Source organism: Thunnus maccoyii, chromosome 21, assembly GCF_910596095.1.
Source record: "Thunnus maccoyii chromosome 21, fThuMac1.1, whole genome shotgun sequence".
NCBI classification, from domain to species: domain Eukaryota; kingdom Metazoa; phylum Chordata; class Actinopteri; order Scombriformes; family Scombridae; genus Thunnus; species Thunnus maccoyii.
Genome location: NC_056553.1, coordinates 6,147,554 through 6,173,745, shown reverse-complemented (window position 1 = coordinate 6,173,745; position 26,192 = coordinate 6,147,554).

The following is a 26,192-nucleotide window of genomic DNA, read 5'->3' as shown; positions in this document are numbered from 1 at the left end:
AAAATGTATCACTGTCCAAATACTTGGACTGCACTGTATGATGTGATTATTGCAGAACATCAGGCGGCTCACGGGCTGCTATGTTATGCATATGTTGTTAATATATGTTGTCACACTTTCGTGACAAGATAGCTGAGAAAACACTCTCATTAATCATTCCTTCCAGCACAAAGACCATCAAAATTTCACCCATTAAAACTTTTGAGTACTCAAACTAACCACATATTACATCTCAAATCACCGATTAAAATGCCACACACAGTTCCTACTCTTGAAGTTGGAAAAGTCTGCTAGGTATATTTTCATTTAATTTAAAGAATGGAAAAGAGAGAGAGAGAGAGAGAGAGAGAGAACGAATGAGAGAGAGCTGCAGTCTCATAAATGCAGATGGGAGCTAGACGGTAGAAAAGTGTTGCTGTTAGCCTGTGGAAAACCCTGAGAACAAAAGCATGAGCATCCATCAGACTGCTGTTGAATAGAGCTCCCTCTGGGGAGTCAGGGCAAACAGGCCTCTCTTCTCTCCGTCTCTGCTGCAGCACTCGCTACATAATAAGGATAAGCCCTCCTAGCTATCCGACTGTGCACGCAGAGTAAACAATTACGTCTCTTTTTCATGCAAGGCAAAGAGCTGGGAAGCTTCAGTTGGTATTCGGCTCCCACCTGGTATTGCTGTGTTAAGAGAGAGACAGAGAGAGAGAGAGTACTGGAACGTCACCCTGACCTTGCTGGCAGAGATCTCTGGAGCTCTTTCATGTCTCACGACAGCAAGAGTAACTATATCCATTGCACACAGTCATAGGCTAATTGTAGATTTGAATCTTGAGCCTGACCAAATGACACTTGGAGCTGGGAATACCAATTATGTGAGTAGAGAGGACTGCAATGGGAGTTGGAACAGGAAGTGTTTGAGGAGTGATTGCTGAGCAGCTGTTAGGAATTGTGTTTGTTTATGCAATGAATAAGTCATGAGTGATTACAGTGCAAAAAAAAAAAAAAAAAACAACGTGGAAGCGGGTGGTGGTGGAGACTTCTCACCTACAATAATAAATGAGCTATTGGCCAGTGAATGACATTAGGACACGAGTTTGACATGCACATGAGCCTCAGCATGAGTTGCATGAGTGAAGGATGGGAATGATATAAAAGGTTGAGTGAAGTGGTTTAGCTATAAGCCCCGTTGATTTACTCTTCACTCTACAGGGTGCTTCAGTGTTCAGAGAGACCATCTCATAAGCAAAAGGTCGCAGGTTCATTCTCTGTGGGAGCCAAGAAGGCCCATCACCAGTCAGTCATCAGAAGTGGGCTTGAGCAAGACATTGAACCCCTACCTGCTCTCTCTAATTGTAATTCTCTCAGGATAAGAACACCATCTAAGTGCTTAAAAGGAAAATCCACCCCTGGATACCCTTACGCTCTTATAGTAGGCTTAGTGAAAGTTCAATCAGGAACACGACTTCATTGACGAATTATCCCTCTTCTGCTTTAATTCGCCAAAAGAAGACAGGAATCCTCTGGCTTGCATCATCCAATCAGCTAAGCTTAGGCATATCCACTCCTTCTCCTACACCCACTGGGGAATTAATCACAAATCAATGCACTCTTTATTACTTTAAACAAGCTAGTTCAATATGTTGCCGTCATTCCAGTTGTTTTCTGTGATCTTAACCACATCACCACCAGCAACAAGGCTCTATTTGGACTCCCACTATTGAGACAAACCAGTATGCTCGATCTTTTCTGGGGGGAATTTTTCAGCTGAGCAGTGCCTTTCATTTGAGTCTGGCACAATGTTTTGATCATTTTGAATCAATAAAGCTTCTTAAAGTTATAAATATTGTTATACTGGATTGAACTAACTGTCAATCTTCAGCGTTAATTGAAGGGAAAGAAGGGTTGTGAAGTTATTTCTGGCCAGACAGTTCGTGAACATCGCTTTGTTTCTAAGATTAAATGCAACATATCATGGCTGTATTGCACTGTGGTCTTCAGAAGTTAGTTTTGGAAAGAATTATTATATCTTCCTCTTTGAACATACAGGTTTTGCAGTGTATTTGCGAGGTTCAAAATGTTGAGTGTGGGAAGAGGCCTTTCCTCTGCTCTTTAACAGAATGTTTGACATTTACAGTTGGTGTTTTAGACAGATAAAACATTGTTATAGCTGCAGTAGAAATGTCCGTGTTAGGTCGTGTAATTTAAATTTGGCTAGCTACCAAGAGACATTAGGGAAATACATCATCAAACAACACAACTGAGCAAGGTATAAGATCAATAGCTGTTAGCTGATGTGTGCTTTAGTTGTTCAGGGTGAATTTTACCTCAAAATATCAGCAGATGTCTGTGTCATATTTGATTCCTTATAAGATAAAATACTAGTGCCTTCTGTACAGTTGTCCCCAAGATTTTACTACAAGGTAAGTGGCAAACTGTTATATTGTTGCCTATAGTGTCTCCTTTCTGTTCCTTCTGTTTGATGGCCTTGGAGCTCAGCGGAAAAGATAACAGAACAGCACATGTGCGTTCTCACTAAAGGTTGACTTGAGAGGCGCGACTGCATTGTCTCCTGGCTTCGGCAGGACTCCCATGGGTTTCCCATTATCTTCCCTGAGATGACGATTTTAAACTCAGCCAGTTCTTCAGCTCCAACCAGGTGGCTGTAAATAAGACAAGAAACCACAGTGAGAAAGGAGATAGAAGGGGTTGAAATGTGATACCTTTAAGAATTTCTCTTTCATCTGGTATTGAACACAGTGACCACTTTGACCTTGTCCAAGTTCAGTTATTTAAAATATCCTTTCCATGCATGAGTCTTGAGTACTGAGTGGATATGTGATGTTCTGTTAGAGATGCTATTTTATCGGTGTGATGCTGAAAGACAGAGAGAATCACCTTCTACTCTTGCTTGCCATGTACAAGAAAAGAAATGACTGATTTCTGGCTTTGAAAGTCATTTTGTGCACTCATACTAGTTGGTTTAGCTCTGTCAAAATAACAAGGCCTCAGGCCCCAGGCTGCATGTTTCCCTGCTGAAAAAAAAGGCAAAGTCTATGTTGGAGCTGTTTTTACTCAGACCTCAACATCAGAGTGCTGTTACTGCGCACAGGCCATGCTGAGAGACAGGGCATATTTCACTGTTGGCACCTACAGCAAAGAGGTAACTTGCCATCAGGAAAATGATCTTACAGGTATTACCGGAGATCTGGCCACATGGCTGGGGTTCATCCCAATGGACATCCTGGGCATCCTGGGGTCTGTGCTGTCTGAGTCATTATTCATTCAGCTATACACTGCTATGAATGCTAACAGGTGGTTAAGTTGATACAGTGTCAAACAGGGGTAGCGTTAAATCAGACAGATTATTCTGGATAATTAGTAAAAAACTGAAGGACGTCAGGGATGAGAAGTGAACTTTACTGTAGATTTTTTTTTTCTGAAACAGTTTGACTGGACATGACTAGTGTACCAAATAAAAAGTCTTCTTGAGACCAACCACATTACCAAATTTACTTGCACCATGTCTAATGCCACCAGTTTACATGGTTACACTATGGTGATTACTGTATTTTTCTTCATCCTCACCAACAAAACAATAACATTGGTCATTTTTTCAAGCTAGGGATGAATTTGGTTTTTTGCTTGTTCTTGTGGCTGGATTGATGTATTTTGTTTAACCACAAAATGACGCTACAATGTGTAAAGCACGGACAGGGAAAAATACAGGTGACTCAGATGATAGCGTAATTACAGAATGATGTAATTATTTTATAGGATGCTTTATGTGATTGTTCCTGTTTGGCCCCTGATGAAGGTGACTCATCACTCTGTTGGAACAACAAAACTATTTGCAATTGTACAGTGATGTTACATAGTGGAGTTTCTTCCCTGACAAATGGTCTTTGGCCACTGGCTGCAGGGAGCACTTTAGTGAAACAACAGCCAAGTAATTTTGGCCTGTCATCAAGTTACTCACAGAATTAACATTAATTAGAGATAGCTGATATGATCTGCCACCGGTGACGTTTGTCATTTTAACCAGCGACAGTCAGTAAAAATGAAAAGCTGCTACCTGAATATTTTGTAGACTGCTTTTTGCTAATGAAGAGAGGAGAAATATCCAACCAATGATTTTCCTGTCAGTTCTCTCTTTACTTCCTGATCAAGATTCAAGCCTGCCCCCATCAGGGTACATTAACATGGATATGAGAAAATAGTCTCCATAGGTAATGTAAAAAAGAGCACACCACCAGACTCTCACTAACTTGCATTACGTAATACAAGTACGCAATAATATAATGTGACACTTGACAACAAAATGATAAAATGCCTTTGTGTGACAGATGGAAATATAATGTAAAAAATAAAAACATTAACTGTTTACTTACTTTGATGAGTTGTCTTGTAGAAAGCAGAAACATCTGACGGTGGAGTCTTGTTTGAGCGTTGCTCTGATGTATACGCAGTACTTCATCCAATCTCACAATGGAGAGAAGCGCTATGGTTGACATGCCATGTTCGGTGTCATCCCGTGGCGTGATTGGCCTACATCCAATCTCACATTGGACAGTGAGTATCATGATTGGATGATGAGATTGGAGCTTAGAAGATGATCCTGACCCAAGTAGAGCCAGCAAGGGATCACTGAAACACAGAGAACAAAATCACATTTTGTTGAGGAAAAACTGAAATTTGTACGTCATTAGTGGCAGGAGATATCGCAGAGTATGAGGATGTATAACCTGTACAAAGTGTTTGAAGGAAGAGAGAATCTGTAAGTTTAAGAAACGGGATTGAGAGGAGACACACAGCCTGCAGATTGAACTGCAGTCAATGAGAAAGAGAAAGAATGAGAGATGACACTAACTACCCATCAATTAAGGTTTAGATCTGTTTAGATTTTTTTTTCTGGTCTAAACATATCTCTACTCTCCCTTCTGCCTGATCACAACACACTGGTGAGACCTAAAAACAGCTGTAAAAACCCTCATTTAAACTTAAAATTGCTCCAAAAGTACAAAAGATATCACAGCACAGTCTGATAACTTTGAAAATTCAAAGTTTTGTGAGCGTTTTAATGTTTGAATGGGGTTTGTAGGATAAGGGATGTCTGAGCAGTTGAGTCTAAAATTGACAAAGGTTCCAACTCATTTCAACAATTCCTCCCATAGACTGCCATTATAAATTTTAATACTTTAAAAAATTATATAAAACCACTGAAACATGTTACAATAAAGAAAGATACAAGCGTACTCCTGAAGCATCTCCTGAATGAGCTGCACAGTTTGACGTTTGAATGGTCTTTATGGCACAAAGTATGCAGCAGTTGAAAAGGGCCAAAAAACGTACAGAATGTGGAATATGAAGAAGAAGAATAAAGAGTGAGAAGAACAAAGTGTGATTGCTTTCAGCAATCACACAACTAAAGCACAGAATGAAAAGCTATGGTTCTGTAACATCCATCCAAGCTGATATCTCTGTCCCCACAGGAGTCTTACTTCTCATATGCAAATAAAGCAAAGCTCAAGGTCTTTTCTTTGCAATCCTTTTGCATCAATCCTTTTGCACAGTGTTGCCTTGGTGTGAGGAAGTTTGGAGAATAAGCAAGAATGGTATTAAGCGCCAGAGCTCACTTGAGCCAAGCTTCGTCTATGCAACTTCATCAATTCCAAGTATGCAGTTTGTCTACTCTGGTTTTGCTGCGTTGTCAATGGGAGGATCTTTGATTAAAGCTCTGCCCCGAGAGGAGTCCTATTTCTCTCCACAAATAAACTAAAGCCCAAGCTCTTATTCAATTATAATGCATTAACGCAACTAAAATTGAGCTAAATCCAACTGTACTTTGGTAAAGTTTGGTAAACATACACCAAATATGACTGGAATGCTGGTTATATGCACTAGGCTGTTATTATCCATGACCAACATATAGTATATTGCATTATATATCCAAGATCCCTTTACTGGGCTTTAGTGGACTTTGCTTTCCTTTAGTGTTAGAGTCCCTTATGTTGGTAGTGAAGCCCTTTGTGTCTTGGGCTAAAGGTTTAACAGCTGAGACTAAGGGAATGGTAAGAAACTTAACTTGAATTAATGGGGGAATATTTTCCACATTTTATATGTACATAGCCACAGAATAAATGCACATACAAAAAACACCCACACACAATATCCTGACAAGTCAAAGTAACACTATAAACATACTTTTTTTTGCCTGAAGATAACATCTACTGCATGGATATGATATCTAGTGGATAAAATTTGCTTGTGTGGCCTTCTAAGGGTCTGACTTTTCTGGCTCGTCGGTCAATCTTTACACAGTATCATTACTCAAGAAAACTAGATAAGGAATCGTGAGTGTCAAAAGTATAAGACGAGTCAGACGAGCTGGTGCGCCTGCCTTCAGGTTAGAATGTGATCAAAATTTAATTGTAGTCAGATAAGTTCCACAGCGGTTGTTTCCAAGGGGCTCGGTTTACATAATTGGTTTACATAATTTTGTTTACATTATTATAATAAAGGAATTAGAGAAGAGAGAGAGAGAGCGAGAGAGAGAGAGAGAGAGAGGATGTGTCAGTTCCACAAACATACACATAATGAGGCAACAATTGTTTCACTGTGAAGCAAATGAATCACATCAAAATAAACAGTTATTTCACAATAGAAATTAATGCAGACGTTATGTTTAATATGCAAGCAGCAAATACCTGACGGCGGGGTTAGAGTTTCACAGGCAGCAGTCTGGCTTCTCTACAAGGCTTGAAAGAAAACTTCAGCGGGAGACAAGAGAAAGACAAAACCGACAGCATTAGCCTGCGTATGTGTTTCTGTTTCAGATAACGGGCTCGGTAATACAAGCATACTATTAGTAGTAGATAATTAGTGTCACATAATAGTAATACAGTACATGATTTGTGGATAATGACCTTCACTTTTTTTTTAAGTGGCTCTTAAACATGTCGACTCAACATGTCGGCTCTTCTTAATTCATGCAGTTAGAAGCTGCCTTCACATAAAGATTTATACATAGAAAAAAATAGGACTCTGTAAAACTGCAGGACTCTTGCTTGATGCTCTGACTTTATGGAGTCACTGCCATTACAGAACTCCACTAGTTTTAACTGTGGGTGTTTGGAGCCTTACTACATATGTGATTTGCTCTTCTTCAAATTTATTTTTAAATCTATATGTTGGATGAAGGACAATCAGGTTTTTAGTCAACTACAGTAACAGTAATACACTTGATGGCAGCCATTTTTTAAGAAATTTCAGTCCTTCCATCAAAGTCTTCTGAAATTACACAGGACTACTTAGGGCTCTTTGGAGAATATTATTATGAAACACGTATTTAAGGGCATTGAAATTAACAGGCTTTTAATTAAAAAACTGGAAGTTGTGAAGTTATAGTATCCCTCTGCTCTGCTGCAATAAACATAGTCTAGACACAGCCAAACGGCAAATTTTGGACTACTAGACTGGAAAATGACCAGTTGAATTGCTGTTCAGACTGCCAGTATGAAGAGGAGGAAAAATTACTGTGAGTATAAAACCAAGATAGACTTAAGAAAATTCTAAATATCCTTTAATGCCAGGGGCAGGGTTGAGTTCAGGGTTTGGAAAGTACTGCGAAAAGAGACCGAATAGACCAAACAGAATTTCATCTTTGGAGTATCTAAACACAATATTACCAGCCTGATTAATATTGTGACAGGTACATGCTGCACATAACCTTTTTTTTCTATACACTACTAAATCAATGTGTACAGAGAAACAGAAAAGGAGGAGTGATTTCTTAAAATGTGCATGTAAAACCATCCAGTCAAAGCTGTGAGAGAATATATATTACATATTATCAGTTCTTGTTGCAGCGACTGTTAACTTTAAAACAACAAAATCAAAACAAATACAGGATTGTCAGATCCATGTTTTTCTCATTTTCAGAATGACACTGATCTATTTTAAATCAGTGGTACCTCTGATTTCACACCACTGTCTTTGATGCCACACATATCAAACACTACATAACTCGTACATGGGGCTGAGGTATGTAAGCCGGTGGGAAATACACCCTCAAAACAAAGCAATTTCAGGGAGATCACATACCTGCAGCCAATTCCCTCGTACTAAATCTATTCAAGATGAATAGTTTGTGTTCACCCAATTGGAAACATTGTGTAAGCCGATCTAGTTTCAATGAAAGCAGGAAATGATGAATTTCCTTGGTTATTTTACCAAACAAAGTCTTGTCCCGGTCTTTCATTGATTGCCCATGCTATATCAATCCAACTGAAATGTTTCCCTCTTCAAATTGGCTGCTCTGCTGAGTTGTTTTTGACCAATATTTTAGCTGGCCTGTACTTTCACATCATCATAGCTTTGGTTATGTTGTGTTTACTCTGAGTGGGGAAAAACAACAACAACAACAACAACAATAGAAATTCCACCCACATATGTGGGGTTTTAGAATATAGTTAGGATATATCATCTCTTATATTAATGCACTACCATCTCTGCTGTATTAAAATGCTAGCCTGTTCTCATCATCATAATTACTCTGCTGTGGATAATATATGTGTCCTTTGCCCTTTTACTTTAGAGGAAGATAATATCATGCTTGATGCTCTGACTTTATTGGATCATGAATTTTGAGCTCTAATTGTGCATGCCCTTTTTTAATTAGCAAGTTATTATAGGAGGTCGCATTGCAGATGTGCGTTGCACTCCTAGCCCAGCCACATAGTTAATGTATTTAGCACAGGGAATGACACTTCACACCTCCAGCCAGAGTACCTATTTTGGTGGGCCGGCGATGATGAGACACCCCACCCCCCTTCCTCCCTCCCCTCCGTGCACAGCCACTCCAGCAGGTCTGCTAATGTTCTAGCTGTTAGCGATGGGGCTTTTTGTCAAGCAGATGAAAGACCAATGGACTGCTGTGACTCACTAACCTGCTAACTCACATAAGCAAGTTGAGGGAAGACTCATTGAACTCTGGTATGATCTCTCCCCAGTCACCTTTAACTCTCATTTAAAAAAAAAAAAAAAAAAAAAAAAATATTTATAATCTGGACGGTGATTTTTCTTACGACTTGTATTTATTACTGAAACCTAATTTCACAAGCAGCTCAGTCTCTGAAACATTTATTAAAATGAGCATAAACTCTAAAACAGCTTATGTGTGGGCGCAATTTGAATATTATGAGCCTCTACCAAGAAAGGATTTTGTGAGAATTGCATGAATTATACACAAGGTTAAGTTTAGGCAATAATGACAGAAAAATCTCCATTCCACCCCTTTAACAACCAGCAAGCAAGTGAACTTAAGAAGAAAATGTCCAGGAACCGCCCAGATATATATAAACAATTCAAGTAGACTAGTAATACTCTGTACATTCATATTTGAATAAAAACTTTTAATGACTTCTGTAGTATCTCAGAGGCATTTTCTGTTTCTTTTGTGCCCTGTAGTGATATAGCGTAGAATATCCGAGGAGAGAGGAGTGCAGCCTGTCCACAACAGAATTCAACCAACACTTTGGAGCTGTGAAATAGAGGCAAAATAATTTACTTTTTTAACTCGATGTGGCCATGCTCGCCTCCCTCACTGAGAGACAAGACTACTGATGTCGGACAATTCTGCAAAAACTCCAAATTAAATCCAAGAAGTTTATTATATAAATCCAATATAACAGAATTCTTGCTTTCCACAATATGTACACAGGGCAAATGCAGAACGATTAAGGTTAGGCAGCTCTTGGATAAAGTTAGAGAAAGATTACGGTTAATAAAAAGCTGACATTAATTGCAAGTCTGTGACAGGGCGCAAAGTCCAGTCTGCTGCATCAAAGTCAGACATGCTACACTCTTATCTACAACCTTGACCTCCACTTTCTTACTTTCCTCGCTACATCACAGGTGCACTTCCTCCTGCATTGGCACTGAATGTGAATCACAATGTGCGGAATCATCCAATATGAATGCGAGTCTTACGGAAGCTGGGCTGCATCGCTGATATATATGCACTGACATTTACGTTTTCCTGATAGTCAGCAGTTCACTCGCTTGCATTGTATGTCGTACGTATGTAAGAATAGATGTCATCTTACTTAACCTCTCCTACAATGCCTAAAAGTAACACAAGGCATTCTCAAAGGCAAACTCTCAAACCAGTCCAATTTTGACAGTGAGTGTATGCCTGGCTCTTAATATGCTCCATACTAAATCCATCTGGCTAAATGTTTCTGTTTGCAGGACAAATGTGCAAAAGCACTAGGCAAACAGCCTGTGTGGTTGGAGATCTGCTAGCGTAATACCATGGTAAGCAATTAATACTACAGCAATCACATGTATAATTCCATAGCTGGCCATGCAAAACGAGTCAGGGTGCAGAAACTCTTAGTAGTTAGTGTCCATTTGGTTCCTGAAAAAAAAAACATCTCAAGCACTCTGTTGTCACACAAACAGTTCCTCCCTCTCATCCAATCACAGCAGTCCATGTGAGTAGCACGGGGGAGCAGAAACGTTTGACTTTCAGCAGTTCAGTCTTTATAGTAAAAGCTAACGGCGCTGCTGATGTTCAGTTTCAATCTAATTATTGTTTCTAGTTATATTAAATCATTTTATGGTGAGAAGATGTTGCGCATGGATAGAACTTTAAGATAATGCAGGATATCAGAGACATAGTCGGCGATACAATCTAAAAGTGAGGGGAGTATTATCAGATGTGTGTTTCTCATTTTAAATTCATGTTATGTTCCGCATGGTCAAACTCATTTTGCATCGCTGTTAACCAGACGTGTTCCAATAGTAGTGATGTTAACACAAGGGAGGGTGTTGTGCAGACAGAGTCACATCAAACAAACGCCCCATGACACCTCAGGAACATCAGTATAAATGCTGCAGTGGCGTATGTCAGCTGAAAACCTGCGGAGAACAGGCCTGTCAAACTGGATTTTTGGAGTCACCAGAATAAAGGGACACACAGTCATGTTTGAAGAATGGCAAAAAAAAAAAATGGTTCTGTAATTTTCCTCTTGAAAAAAAATAAAGAATATTGCTATTTTTTGGGTTGTTCTTTCATGGAATACAAAGTTGTGTTTTTTTTTGAGAGAGAGACAGAAGAGAAATGTTTCTGTTTTCTAAAATGTGTATCCTTGTAAACACTGATAACCAGGATTTCATTATTTCTAAAAGCATTTTAAATTTAAGTCACATTACGCTTCGCATTAGGCTAATATTTTTAAGCCAGAAAGATTGAGACGAAATACAACAAATAGAGAGTAAAAAAAAACAAACATTATCTGTTTAATTTATTAAAGTGTTTGGTGTATTTGTGTGTGTGTGTGTGTGTGTGTGTGTGTGTGTGTGTGTGTGTGTGTAGCTTTTTCTTAACAAGGTGATAACAGTGATCACTCTGGGCTCTCCACCCCCAATTATCACACTCTCAAGAGTTGGGAAGTGAATTGTCTGAGCCTTTCACACGTAGATTAGCACCTGTTATACCATATGTGATTGGTAAAGGCTGGAGGCAAAATCATGGCTGTTGATTAACTTATCATTGCACATTATTCTAAATCAATTGTTTCTGTCTTTACATGAATATATGAAGCAAAATCCATCAAAAAAGTTTGAACTAGCAGGCATCAACATCACCACAAACTGTTTTATTGTTCTGAACTATGCCCTTTAAATTCTGTCAGATGTGCAGCAGAGAGACGGATCCCTCTGATGGATAAATTAATCTCGGCAACATCCGCATCAAAATGTCTCGATCCGGCCGGTTTGTCGGCTCCCTGAAGAACAGGGCGCATGGCTCACGTAAAAGCTCCGGTGCTTGTTAATTCATGTGAAAGAATGAACCAAAGCTAAGAAAACACAGCATATTAATTACTCAGACATGCTTAATTGGTTAATTATGATGGCAGACACCCGTATCTGCCTTAATAACCTTTTTATATAGCGCTGGAGTGTGTTATAATGAAAGTATTTAGCAAACGGCTGCTTATAAATCAACATCGCCACTTTTCTCTTTCCATCCTTGATTGTGAAACATTCCAATCAACTTGACTTATGTATTTAAATTGTTTGAATGAAACACCTGTTTCTCCTTGAATCAGCTACATCTGCTTGTGGGTTCAGCAACGGGCTGCAGTTTCAACACTGCAGTGCTGAAGGCACCCTAATTATATATTATACCAAGGCCAGGCTGTTGCTAGTCTGCACTCAACGCAACGAGCAGTCTGCAATTGAACATGATGAATGTCGGAGCATTTCTCTCATTTGCCAACACACAACATTTAACACAGCTATCCCATGTATTATTAAACTGGTTGTGTGCTTGTGCCGGGCAATATTCCCAGTCATTAGTTGTCATGCAGCTGTGCAGACAAAATTAATGATAAAGCCAGTTCCTGTTAAGATCTCTCAGGGTGCTTTCACACCTGACTCACTGACTGCGGTTCAGAGAAACTCTGCTGCGTTTGTCTAGTTGGTTCAGTTTTGTCGGCTGGTGTGAAGCTGTCATTCAACCTCTGGTGCAGACAAACACACTGAGACCAGTGCCAGTCCACTGCCAGGCAAACTCTGGCATGATTAATTTGTAGTGTGAAGACAGAGTGAACCAACCACAGGACTGTGATAGAGTAGGTGTGTAACAATAGTAATTTATATTTTAAAATGATGCTATTAAATCGACATGATGTGGTAACATGTGCATGTGTCAGTACATGTGTATTGTATTGTATTTTCCCTGATAAGAAAGTGAAAATTTTGGCTGTTGATCATTTAAACAGTGAGTTAAACACAGTGGTCACTAGTTGCAATCATTTCTCCCCAAATAATATGTTATTGTTCATATTATATTTATATGATGTATTGATTTATATTATGTTTGACATCATTCATACTACTTTACACTACCAAACTCTCCACTCAAAACCATGTCATCTTACATCTAAACCAAACTTTGCCTTCAGACACCACAAAAAATCCATCAAATACACAAACACTACAAAACAGCACTGGTGAGATCAATTCAAAACACTATCATAAACACCTGATACTGCAAGGAATAATGGTGCTTATGGTTTCCCCCCAGAATAACCTCTTTACATGATGAACACAATATAAAGACACAACATGTCTCTACATTTTCAATTTACACAATTTTGAATTCCTCAATTCCTACTGTATTACAATAAACTGAAAAGTAAAAATTGTAGAACACAGTAAAATCATTTCCAGATATTTACCAACATAAACCAATGACAAAAAACAGTTTGTACATAAACACATAAATCACATTTATTCTGCCTCACACTGTTTAAATGTTCCAAAACAAGTGAACCGACTCACTTCCCTGTTATCTCTCTTATCCTGAGGTTCTGATTGGTGTGTGAACAATTTTGACTCTTAGTGTTTCTACTTAGGGAATTTGTGTGTTAATTGGGTTCCAGCTGTGATGACTTGAGTTAATGATATTGAATGTTAACGCTTTTTAAATGAGCACATGAGTGAAAACAAGGGGAAGAGTGTTGATAGTTTGGGGAAATGGGTCTGTCTTTTTTTTTTTTGTTTGTTTTGTTTTGTTTTGTTTATAGTGCAATACAAGTGACCAACATGGATATTACACAGTATAAGACAAGACAAGAGGGAGAACTAGTCTCAAACAGACTGACAACACAAGAGAGAAAAAAAGAAACAGAAATAATAACAACAACAATATAACAGACAAGCAAAAAGGGGAAAAAAACATGTTTAGCTTCGATTTTTTATTGTAGTAAGCAGGCATGTATGTGATTGGCTTTTCTATGTGAATGATATAGAGGAGAGAAAGAGCAAAAAGGGGGGGCAGTATTAACCCAAGACAGAAAGAAAGAGAAAAAGAGAGAGAATGAAATAACATAGCTAAAATGCTGTGAGGGGGCATCTCTGGTTGGGCTCCTATAGGACAAAGAGTCAGCGGAGTGGATCCAGGGCAGGTCAGGTCAGGACAGCCGGGTCAGGGCAGAATTTTGGCAGAATTTACTTTTTCTTTTTGTTTGTTCGCTTGTTTTATCCTTTAAAAAAAAAAAATCTGAACTTTCTTTGCTCTCATCTGCTTCAGGCCGTCACCGGGCCCGTAGGAGGTGGCTGGCCTGTTGGAGGCCAGATCCCCTTTAGAACAGCCCCCACCACTACAGGTGGTGTCTGTTCAGCTGGGCCTGAGGAGCAGCTTTCTATTCAGGTCTGTCTTTTGGTAGATGGTGTCATGGTTTGGGATGTTTATAGTTAATAAGCCCAGTTACGGTGTACAAGCAACTGAGAAAAACTGTAATTAAATATACTGTTAATACAATGTCGCTCTGATCTGAATTTTCAAAACTGCACTAATGGTTTTGCACATATATTACATGAATGCACAGTGGTTATATGGTAATGTGCTGTGTATTGCTTTCTAACTTTGATTTATTTGTTATGTGTACCTATCTCTTTGGTCTTTTTTGTCCTGCTGTAGTGCTAAATTATTTGATCTTATCTCTTATTGTTTTTGATCTTGTTTCTACCTGTCCATCATCATTTATGCCAAATGAGGTCCAGTTGCAGTCATGACTAATTGTCCTCATAATCACCCTTCTGAGCTTTTATGTCTTTCCAAGCTTTTTGTAGATAAATAAACTGTACGTCACTGTTTGATTTCCCCCTGATGACGCTAGATGCCGAACCGTCTAATGACTGATTACTGGACGTCATGATCACTTGTGATAAGTTTTCAGACGTCATGAAAGATCATTTTGGTTATTTTGTATCATTTTGTGTCAATCTAGAAATAATTTTATAATAATAATTGCGGTGGTGTTGATTTTGTCTGCCCACCGCTGGACGTCTGATTTGTGATAGCTGATATGTCAAGTGGGCAATTTTCATCACAAAAGTTTTGACTCTAAATACAATAGAAAAGGGCTCAGCTGTAAATGCAAACACCCTGCCAAACCCCCACACTTGCAGCCCCCAATCAGAAGGAGGACCGAGTTCAACGGGCCACTGATTTTCTGGACTCTTGAGACTTACAGTTAGCCTCTCTGCCTCTCGACTTGATCTCTGCCACAGCTTCATTACCCAGTGACTACAAAGGATTTCTTCTCTCTGGTGACTCACAGTGTATGATCACCAGCCCCTAGTACTCAGTGTTTGTGAGTGTTTGTGTGTGTGTGTGTGTGTGTGCGTGCATGTCATGGCTTTATTGTCCTCATTGCTCATTAAAGCTCTCCTCTGAGGGATGCTTTGGCAATAAACACAGCAGCGGCAGCAGCGGCAGCAGCAGGCAAAATGCTGTCTTCCCCATGCCGACCACCACAACTGCAGGATCGATGGTCTCCGTGGTCGGGGTGACGACCACAGGGTCACTCATCACATCAGGCAGCTGATAATGTGGGAGGATGCAATTGCGGCTGCCTCAATGGGTTTTTAATTCAAGCTTTTTTATTGGAAACAGCACTGTGGTATTGCCCTCCAGAAAGTACCACTCAGCCTGTTTTAGATTGACCTTGGCGCATGGAGGCTGAAGTTTCTTCGTCGAATCTTTTCCAATTCCCACAGAGAAGCTCAGGATGTACAGTAATTGTTTGCCTCAAGTGCTATGACTCACTTTTACAGAATTTAAATTTCAGCTGCCAGATCCACAGGGACATTGAGACGATGTGAGTGAACTTGTAAACACATGCACAAAAACTCTTGATGGAAAAAAAAACTCTTAAAAATGGAAAAAGAAAGAAAACTTGTCTTTGTGTATATGGGTCATTTTTGCAGTATGTTGCAAGTTTCTTGGTAACTATTCATCCTAAAACTGAGTTGAAGATGGATACCTAAAGATGATTGTGTTGTTGGTGTATATCCAGGATGATTAATGTGTTTAGTAAGTTCTAGTGAGAGAAATTTGATTCATGGAGTTACTGTGTATTTTTCTCAAATAAGAAACTGTCTTCAGCTCTATGTTATTTCATGGCAGCACAAAAGAAGGCAAACAATGCCATGACATGTTGGCATTTTCCTGACCTTGATATATACTTTTTTTGTCCTTTTTTTTTGTATCTAGCACAGTGTTCGAGGTGCAAAGTCGAAGGGCAGGCACGACGAGATCAGAATTTCATGCAAGTGAGGCAGCAGCACAAGGCAAAGTATTGATTTTTTTTTTTTGTTTAGGTGAAAATTGGGTCTTTGACATTATGCTGAGGAGATGCCTGAAAACTAGGGTCACTTACAAGACTTTTCTAACAAGACCACAAGTCTGCAGCATAGGTTTTGGCTCTGCGGGGCTGTAGTTAGCAAGGATGTGCAGAGGGCCCAGTATTTGTATTTGTATCTGTATTTGTTGAGGCAGCAATATTGTTTGTATTTGTATTGTATCTCTGGGGAACACCCCCAACTCCGGGAGTGATGTCCAAATTAGGAAATATGCGTCATGTAGCAGGTGGATGTGACTCCCCTTGTTGAGACCTGCTGATAGACTTAACAGCGGAGCAGAGGAGAGAGACTGAGATAGTGATGTAACTGACCTACACGCTGGTATTTGACATGTTTTCTTTTTCTTCTGAAAAACAAATAATTCTACAAATATTTATATGAAACCCACTATTTGTGCTTTGCCAAATAATGTATTTGTATTCGAGCACACTCCTAGTAGTTAGGCATAGCTGATGTTTAGCAGGTATAATGTTAATCATGTTAACTGTCTTAGTTTGACATGCTAGCATGCTAACATTTGCTAATCAGCACTAATCATAAAGTACAGCTGAGGTTACTTGGAATTGTATACAGTTTTGCAAGTATTATATATGATGGCGATCCATCCAATAGAGGTTGAGATATTTCAGTCAGGTGGACTGAGTGGCCAACAGATCGACATTGCCATCCTTAGAGCCACACCGCCAGTGTGGCAAAAAAAGCTTCTTAAGGCAATGATGATCTAGTCCCAGTGTAAGAATATGGGATAAGATTATTGGAGTTTTAGAAGGCTTTTGGGAAAAAGGGTCCAGATCTGTTTTCAGCACAATGCCACCACTCTCCAACCAGCAAGCATGAAATAGAAGAAATGATGGAAATGTGAAATAATTACATAATAACGCAAAATAATGTGAATAAATACATCCAATATATATATATATATATATATATATCTTTGATCTAGGGCCATTTGAAAAGCGCTAAAACAAAGCACATTGTCATTTGCCATAGTGGTCCATTAAATCATACGGACCCAGACTATGCAAAGTACTACACAGACTTAAGAAATGATTATTTTCCAGTATAAAAAAAAATGCACTGAACTCTGTTGAGATAGCCAGGTTCAGAAACACAGTCAGCCATTCATTGTCACTGCTACCCACAAGCAGAGGACGTCCTGTAGCCCAAGAGGACATTTTGAACTTGAGGGCATATGTGTTATGTGACCTGAAAGCCCGGCTTTAGATGATTATGCACAGAAAATGGCAGGCTAATCATTTCTATAGAAAGTACTGCATGTTTCTATGACACACACCGGCTCTCCTATGGAATGAGCCAATGACTAATTAAGTAGTTCAGCTTTTCCACCCATCAGCAAAGAACACACAAGAAGAAGCACACGCAATACTTACTTTAAAACTCCTGACAATGTGTTTGGGCATAATTTTAAGCTTTTATCCTTTTTTTTTCTCTATGTCTGTATGTATTTTTTGTATTTTTTTTTGTAGATTTACAGCAATATGCACTGCAGTCTGCAACACACTCTAATTCATCAGACAACAAGACACAAAATGTAAAGATTGCTGCTTCAAACACTGTCAGTGACAAGTCAAGATTTAAACACATGCTAAATGTCAAATGGAAATCGCTGAATGGTGATGGTAAGTAATTATCCTGTGATATTTACAACCACTTGCTTCCTGGGCAAACACATGTCCTGTATGTGTACTAAAGTGGAAATGGTTTGTACTGCGGAAATTGCTATTATTCCATCTGAGTTGTTTTTAAAATCTCATCTGCACAAAACTTTGCATATATCATAGAAAAGTTTAAGTTTGATTCAAAGTTCAAAACATAAAAAAATCCAAGCGGCGATGAATACTTTTTTATAAGTGCTGTGCATATGATTGATCCATTATGAAATTATCCATACTGTAGGTAACGTTTCAAGAATTCCTACGTCTAATGTCTCAGCTGTAACTACTGAATAGTCTGTCTGTACATTTAAAGAGTGTAGTCTTAATTATTCAAGGTGATTAAGCACTGAAAGGCTTTCCAAATGCAGTCATTATGGCACATTCAAATCTACCGCACATTCAGTCTACCAGCAGGCAAAGGCTATTACAGCCTGCATGGATTTTTATTACTGATTATATGCTTTGATGACTTCAAACCTCTCCCCTGCGCCTTACTTCATGCAACTGGAAGGAACAAAACCACCTTTCATACCCCATACATTTATTGTTACTGCTACCCTTTTCACCTGCTGGAGCAAATATCTCCTGTCGATCTCAAACTTTGTGGTAATGGACTGCATGGGGTTGTGCAGTTTTTGCTTATGGATGAGGGGAGTGTGCATGTGCATCTGTATCCTGCTCAGCAGAGCAGTCATAATATGTTGTGTCTCTAGTCCAGAGGAACACAAGGAAAGCCAGGTGAAACTGAACACAAGTGCCTGACTGTGAAATAGAAAAAGGGGTAACAGCAAACACAGGAGGAATACAACGAAGTGTCATGCTGGACTCGTCAGGATTCGACCATTGCTATTCACAGATAATGAGTACTGACCTTGTTACTTTAGATATTGGTGTGAAGCCAATACAGGCACAGCATGGAAAGTCATCACAGAGAGAAAGTCATGGTCAGCGACAGCCAGACCATGCACGGCAATAATCAAAGGATAAGTGGTTTTCATGGTCCAGCAGAGTGCGATTTAGATAAGTCTCCAGAAGTAATTTTATCAAAATGCCTCATCTGAGGCAAGGTTGATTTTCACCTCACATTTTTTACTATATTTGATGAACCCAGCATGTAATACATTATTCCCATGTTAAAAGATCAGACTTTTACAATTGCAAACTGTGTCAATTACCTTCTGATCTAATCAAGAAAGATGTTAGAAGCTACCTTTCATTTGGCTTGATAGCCTTCTTGGAAGGATAGACAAAGACACAGCTCTTATCAGTCACAGCTACTTCAAGCTGTCTCTGTAACTTAGAAGCCCTGATTGTCTAGATAGATTTCTAATAAAGGAATTTCATGCCAATTTAAAATTACTCTTGTCCCCATCTGCAGTATATGGAGGTTATTTGGGTCTGACTGTGATAAAACAGCAGAAAAGAAGGACGATGTCAGTGTGCTGTGTGCTCCTCCGTAGATCTAGGCTAGCAACACACCCAGGCCCCAGCTGTGATAATGCAGTCTAAGCATAAAAGTGACCTAACATTATAGCCATTTTCTCCCGTCAGGACACACAGTTACTGAATAGTGCTTGTATAAGATACAACGACGTGCAGTGACAAAGAGCTTGAGGAATCTATTCAGAAAAGAGTGGGTGGTAATTATTTGCAAAAATGTGTATGTGTGTCCTAATCTTATGTAATCTACGCTGCACTGCAACACAGCAGTTTGCTTTATCCCTGGCTTTAGTAGGCCCATATCGTGTTGTTGGAATCACATGGAAACAGGGAATGGAGTACACTGCGCTAATCCCATTTTTGCATTTAATTACCCACTACTTCAGAATGCTCCCTGCACCCCGGCTGCAGAACTGTTTGCAAAAACTAGGAAGTCGAAAACCACTCCGCAGTACACGCTCCCCAAGGGAGAAGGGCTTGGCTGAGCAATTGTTCATACTCCTCACATACACGTCACATTAGCATATCTGGCTGCCTGCACAGACATTAAATGCAGGTGAAGCACAACCGGGGTATTATCACTTTGTTTATAACACAAAAGGCTGTGTGTGCGTGCTCTTCCCCTCACTTCATTTCCCACAGACAACATCAGGCAGCATGCTTTGCATACTCGTGTTTTTAATTGTTTGCGAGAATTCAGGATTCTGACCCATAATCTCTGTTCTCAGCTGCTTGTAAGCCATTTTTCTTTTGTGCTGTCCTTTATATAGATGTGTTGCTTTCCTCTTGCTCGTTAAAGCATTCTCAGAACACAGTCTGCACAATGAACACAGATGTTTATATGCATATCATGTTAATTTCAATGCCTAGTCAATGAAATTGAATGAGTCAGTCTTTCATCACGAGTACAAAACCAACACTGGAGACATTATTCCAAAACTGCATTTGTATCATGTGGAAATAAGTAACACACCTCCATGAAAAGTATTCTTTGTGGGTTTTTTGTGATTCCTTTCATTGTAAGAATTATCATGACTGTGCTGAAATCACAAAGGCTGGGAAATAATACAGAAAAAAATATAGAAAGTATATTGACTGTAAAAGCAAACGGCTAATTTGACAGTCGGAAAATTACCCCTTAGGACAACAAGGAGACCAAGAACTGGGTTTGAATAACACATGAAAAGTGTGCAGAAGTGATAGTTGCATTATGGATACTATTTTCATATCATACTCCAATTACATAGCCAACAAAGTGAGGAACAGCACTCAACTTGAGGCAATTATTAATTCAGGACAACATTTGAAGGGAAAAAATAGGCTCCCTTTCCACACTGCATGTGTAAACACCAACTAATACCCATCTTTGCCAAAAATAAAAAAAAAGAAAGAAAGAAAAATCCTTCTTCTGCCTTCTTAAAACCAACAGACATTCACAACGTTAGCAGTGTGATTAGGCTATTTACAATTCACAGCAGTGGCAGTCAGAATATACCAACAATTGAAGCTGGGAACATCTAATTAGCGGTGACACCTCTAAACATGGGCTGTGTGATAGCATGCTGATTACCAAACCATCGACATAGTGTAGTCAGGCTTCTCTCCGCCTGCTGTGTTCCCTCTTTGACACTTACCTGATAATGCGATGAGTCATTCATTCATTCATAGTGCCTGCTAACACATGTAAACATCACAACATTTCCTCATGCTCCTTCCTCCTTACTTAGTCTGGTTTCACTCAGGTTAATCCATGAAGGGTTTTTTGTTGTGACGCTACAGGCTTGTAATAGGATCTGGGAGAGCATCTGAATCTGCAGTAACACTGTGAGCTGTTAACTTGTATGAAACAGGGCGTACCTCTGCAAATCGTCTTAATAGATAATGCTGGATAAAGGAAGGCATAACATTTTCTTGTAAGTTAGATTCTTATACATTAAATTTGACGACTTGTGTTTTACAAGCCTTGGATTCTTTTTAAATATTTATACATGAAGGAGTTGCTGTGTTTCGTGACGAAGTGTTGTGCTTTACAAATCACAGAGAACATGCCGTGTACTGTGTGTAGGCATGGTAGGTAAGGTTATTCCTGGCAGGAAAAAATGTATGATGTGAATTTCATACATTTATTCAAACAGTGGCTGCCATGCATTATGATCTTCTGGTTAGTGTCCACTGGACAGACCTTTTTTTTTTTTGCCCTCTCCTCCTATTCCTCCTACTCTATCATCTACCTCCTTTCTTCCTTCTCCTCCTTTTGTTGGATAAATAATATAGAATAAAAGAGGAGGATTTCAAAGTATATACAGTATGTTTTATTTCACAGTACAACTGGATGAATTCTGTCTTAGATGTTCCTGTTTTGTCTGCAAAATACATTGGTGTTCAAAAGTAAGAAAGGGTGCATTGTACATTGTACTTATTTATAATCTGAAAATGAAACAGTGAGGCATGTCACCATGGAGTCCGTCTGAACACATCAGCACCGTTTCTTTTCTTTTCCTGACCAAAAGAAAAGAAAAAAGCTGTAGTCCAGGAAGAAAGGTTCTATCGCACATGACATTTTTTCACTTGGTGCTGGATGTGATCTCATCCTTTGTGTGTTTAGGAGGCTGTGTTGCCATGGATCCTTGCATGGCAATATGTGAAGGCCATCACGGTAAACATTGCTCGTTGCCTGCCCAGTCTTTCTCACACACACACACACTCATACACATATGCACACATATACAAGGATGACCCAAACCTCCACTATACACTGACCAAAATACACACCTATATATGTGGCAAATACACAAAACCGAGCATACCATCACATTAAAATTTTTTCTATTGATAATTTTATAGAATATACCTAAATTATACCTAATCATACCTTATGATATATACCTATTATACATAATTATGTCATATTATATTATATTATATTAAACATCGCACTTTAACATGGAAGATCAGAATATGTGAAATTCCTGCTCATATACAGCACCAGTCAAAATTTTGGACACACCTTCCCATTTACCTGAATGAGAATTTGTCCAAACTTTTGACTGGTATTGTAATTTACTTTCCCTTTTACATATCTGCCACCAATGAGTTTCATGCTCACATAACTAGTGGACCAGTGTGTGTCATAAATGTATGAATTGGGGAAAAAATTCAATCATTATAAAGTCCATAATAAAACAACAATTTAGTGCTAAATGAATTTAAATATACTGTATATGTGGAAAAATAGTATTGCTGTGGCAGAAGCCTTAAACACACACACACACACACAAACATTTCTACCCCTCCCCATCCTAACTGCATAACCTCATTGATCGCTTGTGCCTGTACTTCGATATCCAGGCGTAGATTTCTCACCTAGCTTTCAGCAGTGCTGTGCAACCTCTGCATCCACCAGCCTGTGCACATTGTAAGGTTTGCTAAGTTCATCAGTTAGGTTCAAGTACATGTCTAGACAGGGCCACAAAAGGCCCTGCAACAGACTGACATTAATGACGTAATTATGCCTTAGATGGATAATGGCTTATTTACAAAACCCAGTCATTGGTGGGGTCACGTTCATTCCAGATAAAGCAATTTGCTTTGATAGACCCTCAGAAGCTGCTTGTGCATGCAAATGGCAGCGCTCATTAATGTGTGACTGCTCTCTGCGTGGCATAGAGAAGCTATTACCACCAGACATTGGGTGCCATTACCAGACAGAAGAAAGTGAGATGGATAGACCTTTCTCTTCACACTATCCATGGTTGATGTTATTAATTTGGGTCCTTGCCTGTGGGAGTGGTGTGTTTCTCTAACAACCCCCTCCAAGTTGGTAATTGGCAGGGACATCTAGTGCGGACAAGTTTTACCGCTGGACTGTGATGTTTGGACTGTGCAGCCGTCATAGACGGTGCTATAGTGAGCAATGTGTAATAGAGTGCTAGGAGTGCAAGCACACACAGTCGGTGTCGTTGACATGAGCTGAGATGGCCCCGAAGTCTCAATGACTCATTAATCACGGAGTGTGCTGAAAGTGGGATGACAGACAGCTAAGAGTGCACACATGCAGAATCAACAGCATAATGACACGGAGTCCACAGGAAAGCTTTGCCACTATGTGCTCTGGTTGATAATGTGGAAGCTGAAGTGCAAACAAGCTCACATCTTACTGGGTAACATCAGTGTCAGCCTGGGGTTGACATCAGTGTCAGGACACACTCTCACTAATTATGCGATGGTCTTCATGTAGTCTGAATATGACATACAGCCTCATTCTCTGTGTTCTGTTGTTGACGTGCTTCAAATGTTGTGAAATACTGTAAACAGCATTAAGATAATGATCTGCATACAAAGGACTGTAAATGTGCTCAGGTGAAGTTTAATTAACTTGGCAAAACAATAAACATTTCAGCCAACAAGTACTTAGCAACAGTCAGTTCATGGTGGAGAATAGAAAATGTCAAAGAGATAGTGAATACATAGAGCTATTTCAGTACAGCCAGTTACAGAATCATCTAGATCTAGTGATGTTTGATTAGGGAGATGTGCTATACATATACTATATATCGCAAAAATGTTCTTGGAAAAGTTGTATCAATGACAACAAAATACAACAAAGAGCAAAGAAAACAGACTTAGTGAATAAACCATGACATACAGTACATGAAGCATGTACTGTATGCAACATCACTAAGGTTTTCACTTCACTGAAGAGACAAAAACATGTCAGTGTGGACTGTTGAAGAAACTGTAACGTTCCTCAAATTAGTGCATGAAACAAACAAAAGCCACATATCCATCACATTTCCCACATATTTTACATACGCTCTTTTAATTGTGTCATTACTTTGCACCAATCCGCAATGGTTCCTTGCACCCAACTGAAGAATTAGCACCGCTGACTGTTTCTCGATGTGAACTCCTAATGCTTGAATGAAAGTAGTGGATGGAAAAGGGAATAATTATGTATTTTCTTTTTCAGATTCTTTGAAAACTCTGTTAAAATTTGCAGCATATTTGGACGATTGGCTGCAGCTTCAGGAGCCAAGTGAGTACCACGGACAGCTCCCTTGCAGATGTAGGATCAGGACCTCGGTCAGCGCCATGGTGTGTGGTCCTGACAGTTACATTTTCTTGCAAAACTTTCTCTCATAGGAACTGTTCTGCCTTCTGGCTGTTCATCCTTTTGCCAGTTTATGTCTCTTGAATAATGAATAATGGCAAAGTGTAAATGTTGCGTGTTTAAACAGTTCAGACTATGTGCACTTTTTTTTTTTTTACAGTCTTTTCATCTCTGTTGTCTTTATGCTCGAACTGACAATAACACTGCATCAAAAAATACAACGCAACCTCTTCACTCATTTCAAATCATCATTTTAAATGCAGTGTTGGCCAGCAAATCAGTTGTACCAGGCTCAACACAATGCAACCTCAATGGCAACACAATGCAATGAACAATTAAATAAGTCTAATTGCATATTCTGTAGGTGGATTACTTTGTAGCCTGGCTCCACTGTTTGCCAGACAGTCATTGAGACAAAGGATAAAGCTGCCTGTTACACACCCACACCATTGTAGCCCCTTGTGTTTTTATTTCTTGACTGCCCACTAATTCTCTAATTGTCGTTATGTTAAGGTCATGTTTTTCTCATCAGTTACACCTTCATTAGATGTGTTAATAATTCATTTTTATTTCATTCCACTAGGATTATGCAGTTACATTAGTATCAATGCTACTTTCAAGGGAGTCCTGGGTACTGTACATTAAAAACAAACAAGAATAAAACAATTACGTGTCAAATTTTTCACATCAAATGTTTGTATTTTGTGGCCTGTTAGCTAGTTTGTTACTGTGGAGACCCTGCCGGCCGATTCCAGATAATAGTGGCATTACACTGAATGCAGCATGTTTGGCTGCAGGGGTTTCCAGGAGATGTGGATTCCAACACTTCAAATTGTATTGTTGTGCCTGCATCATGATACCATTATCTGTCTCTGGTGTTGTCAAACTCGCAGTCTCATCCATGCCACACCGGTAACTCGGACGATTATTTTGCATGTGGTTTCATAAGGTCCGCTGTAACTTATTATAAGTGAAGCAAGGCTTGTGAGCCAAAATCACAGAACTCAACTGTTGTTTGTTATTTTGAGTCCTGGTAATCCGTCATCCTGCCAGGTTGCAGGTTTTGTCGGCAGGGGTGTGTCACAACAAATCTGATTGCAGCTCCTGTAACTTCAGTTTAACGTGATGGAGTGTCTGTGCTCTTTGCTGTAATTTACCTTCTCTGTGTTCATACCAATTAAGAACACATTAATCAAAACTATGTTTGACCTTGGTTGATTTTGTTATGGGGACTTTACAGTCATGAGCAGCTGTTCGGTATGAGATATTCACATCTACTTTATCATATAACCATAAAACTCTTTTATTAATTTCATTTAGAAAAGAAAAAAACTCACATTTTCACATATTGGTGAACATTTAATGGCATTGCTCTCTCCTGACATTTTTCCTTACTTATTAAAATCAATTGCTTATCTAAAAAACATTCTCAATAAGAAATGAATGCCACTTGATACTCAGTTCCTCAATTATATATAATAATAGTTGATTCTTCATAAGCTGCTAAATATTATATCAGATGACAATGATTTGCATCATGGACTGATATTTTTACACTTGTTTTATCACTGACAGTTAACTCATAGAAAAAGTGTAACACTGTTACTGCCCTTTCCCACTCTTGTATAAAAAGCATCTCCCCATGCTGTATTCCATGCCTGAATATACTGTATTACTGTAAGTCAGTATTCTCTAAGGGCTGTGCAGGTGGGGAGCCAGACAGCTTTAGCTTTGCAGTCAGGGTGATAGAGGAGATA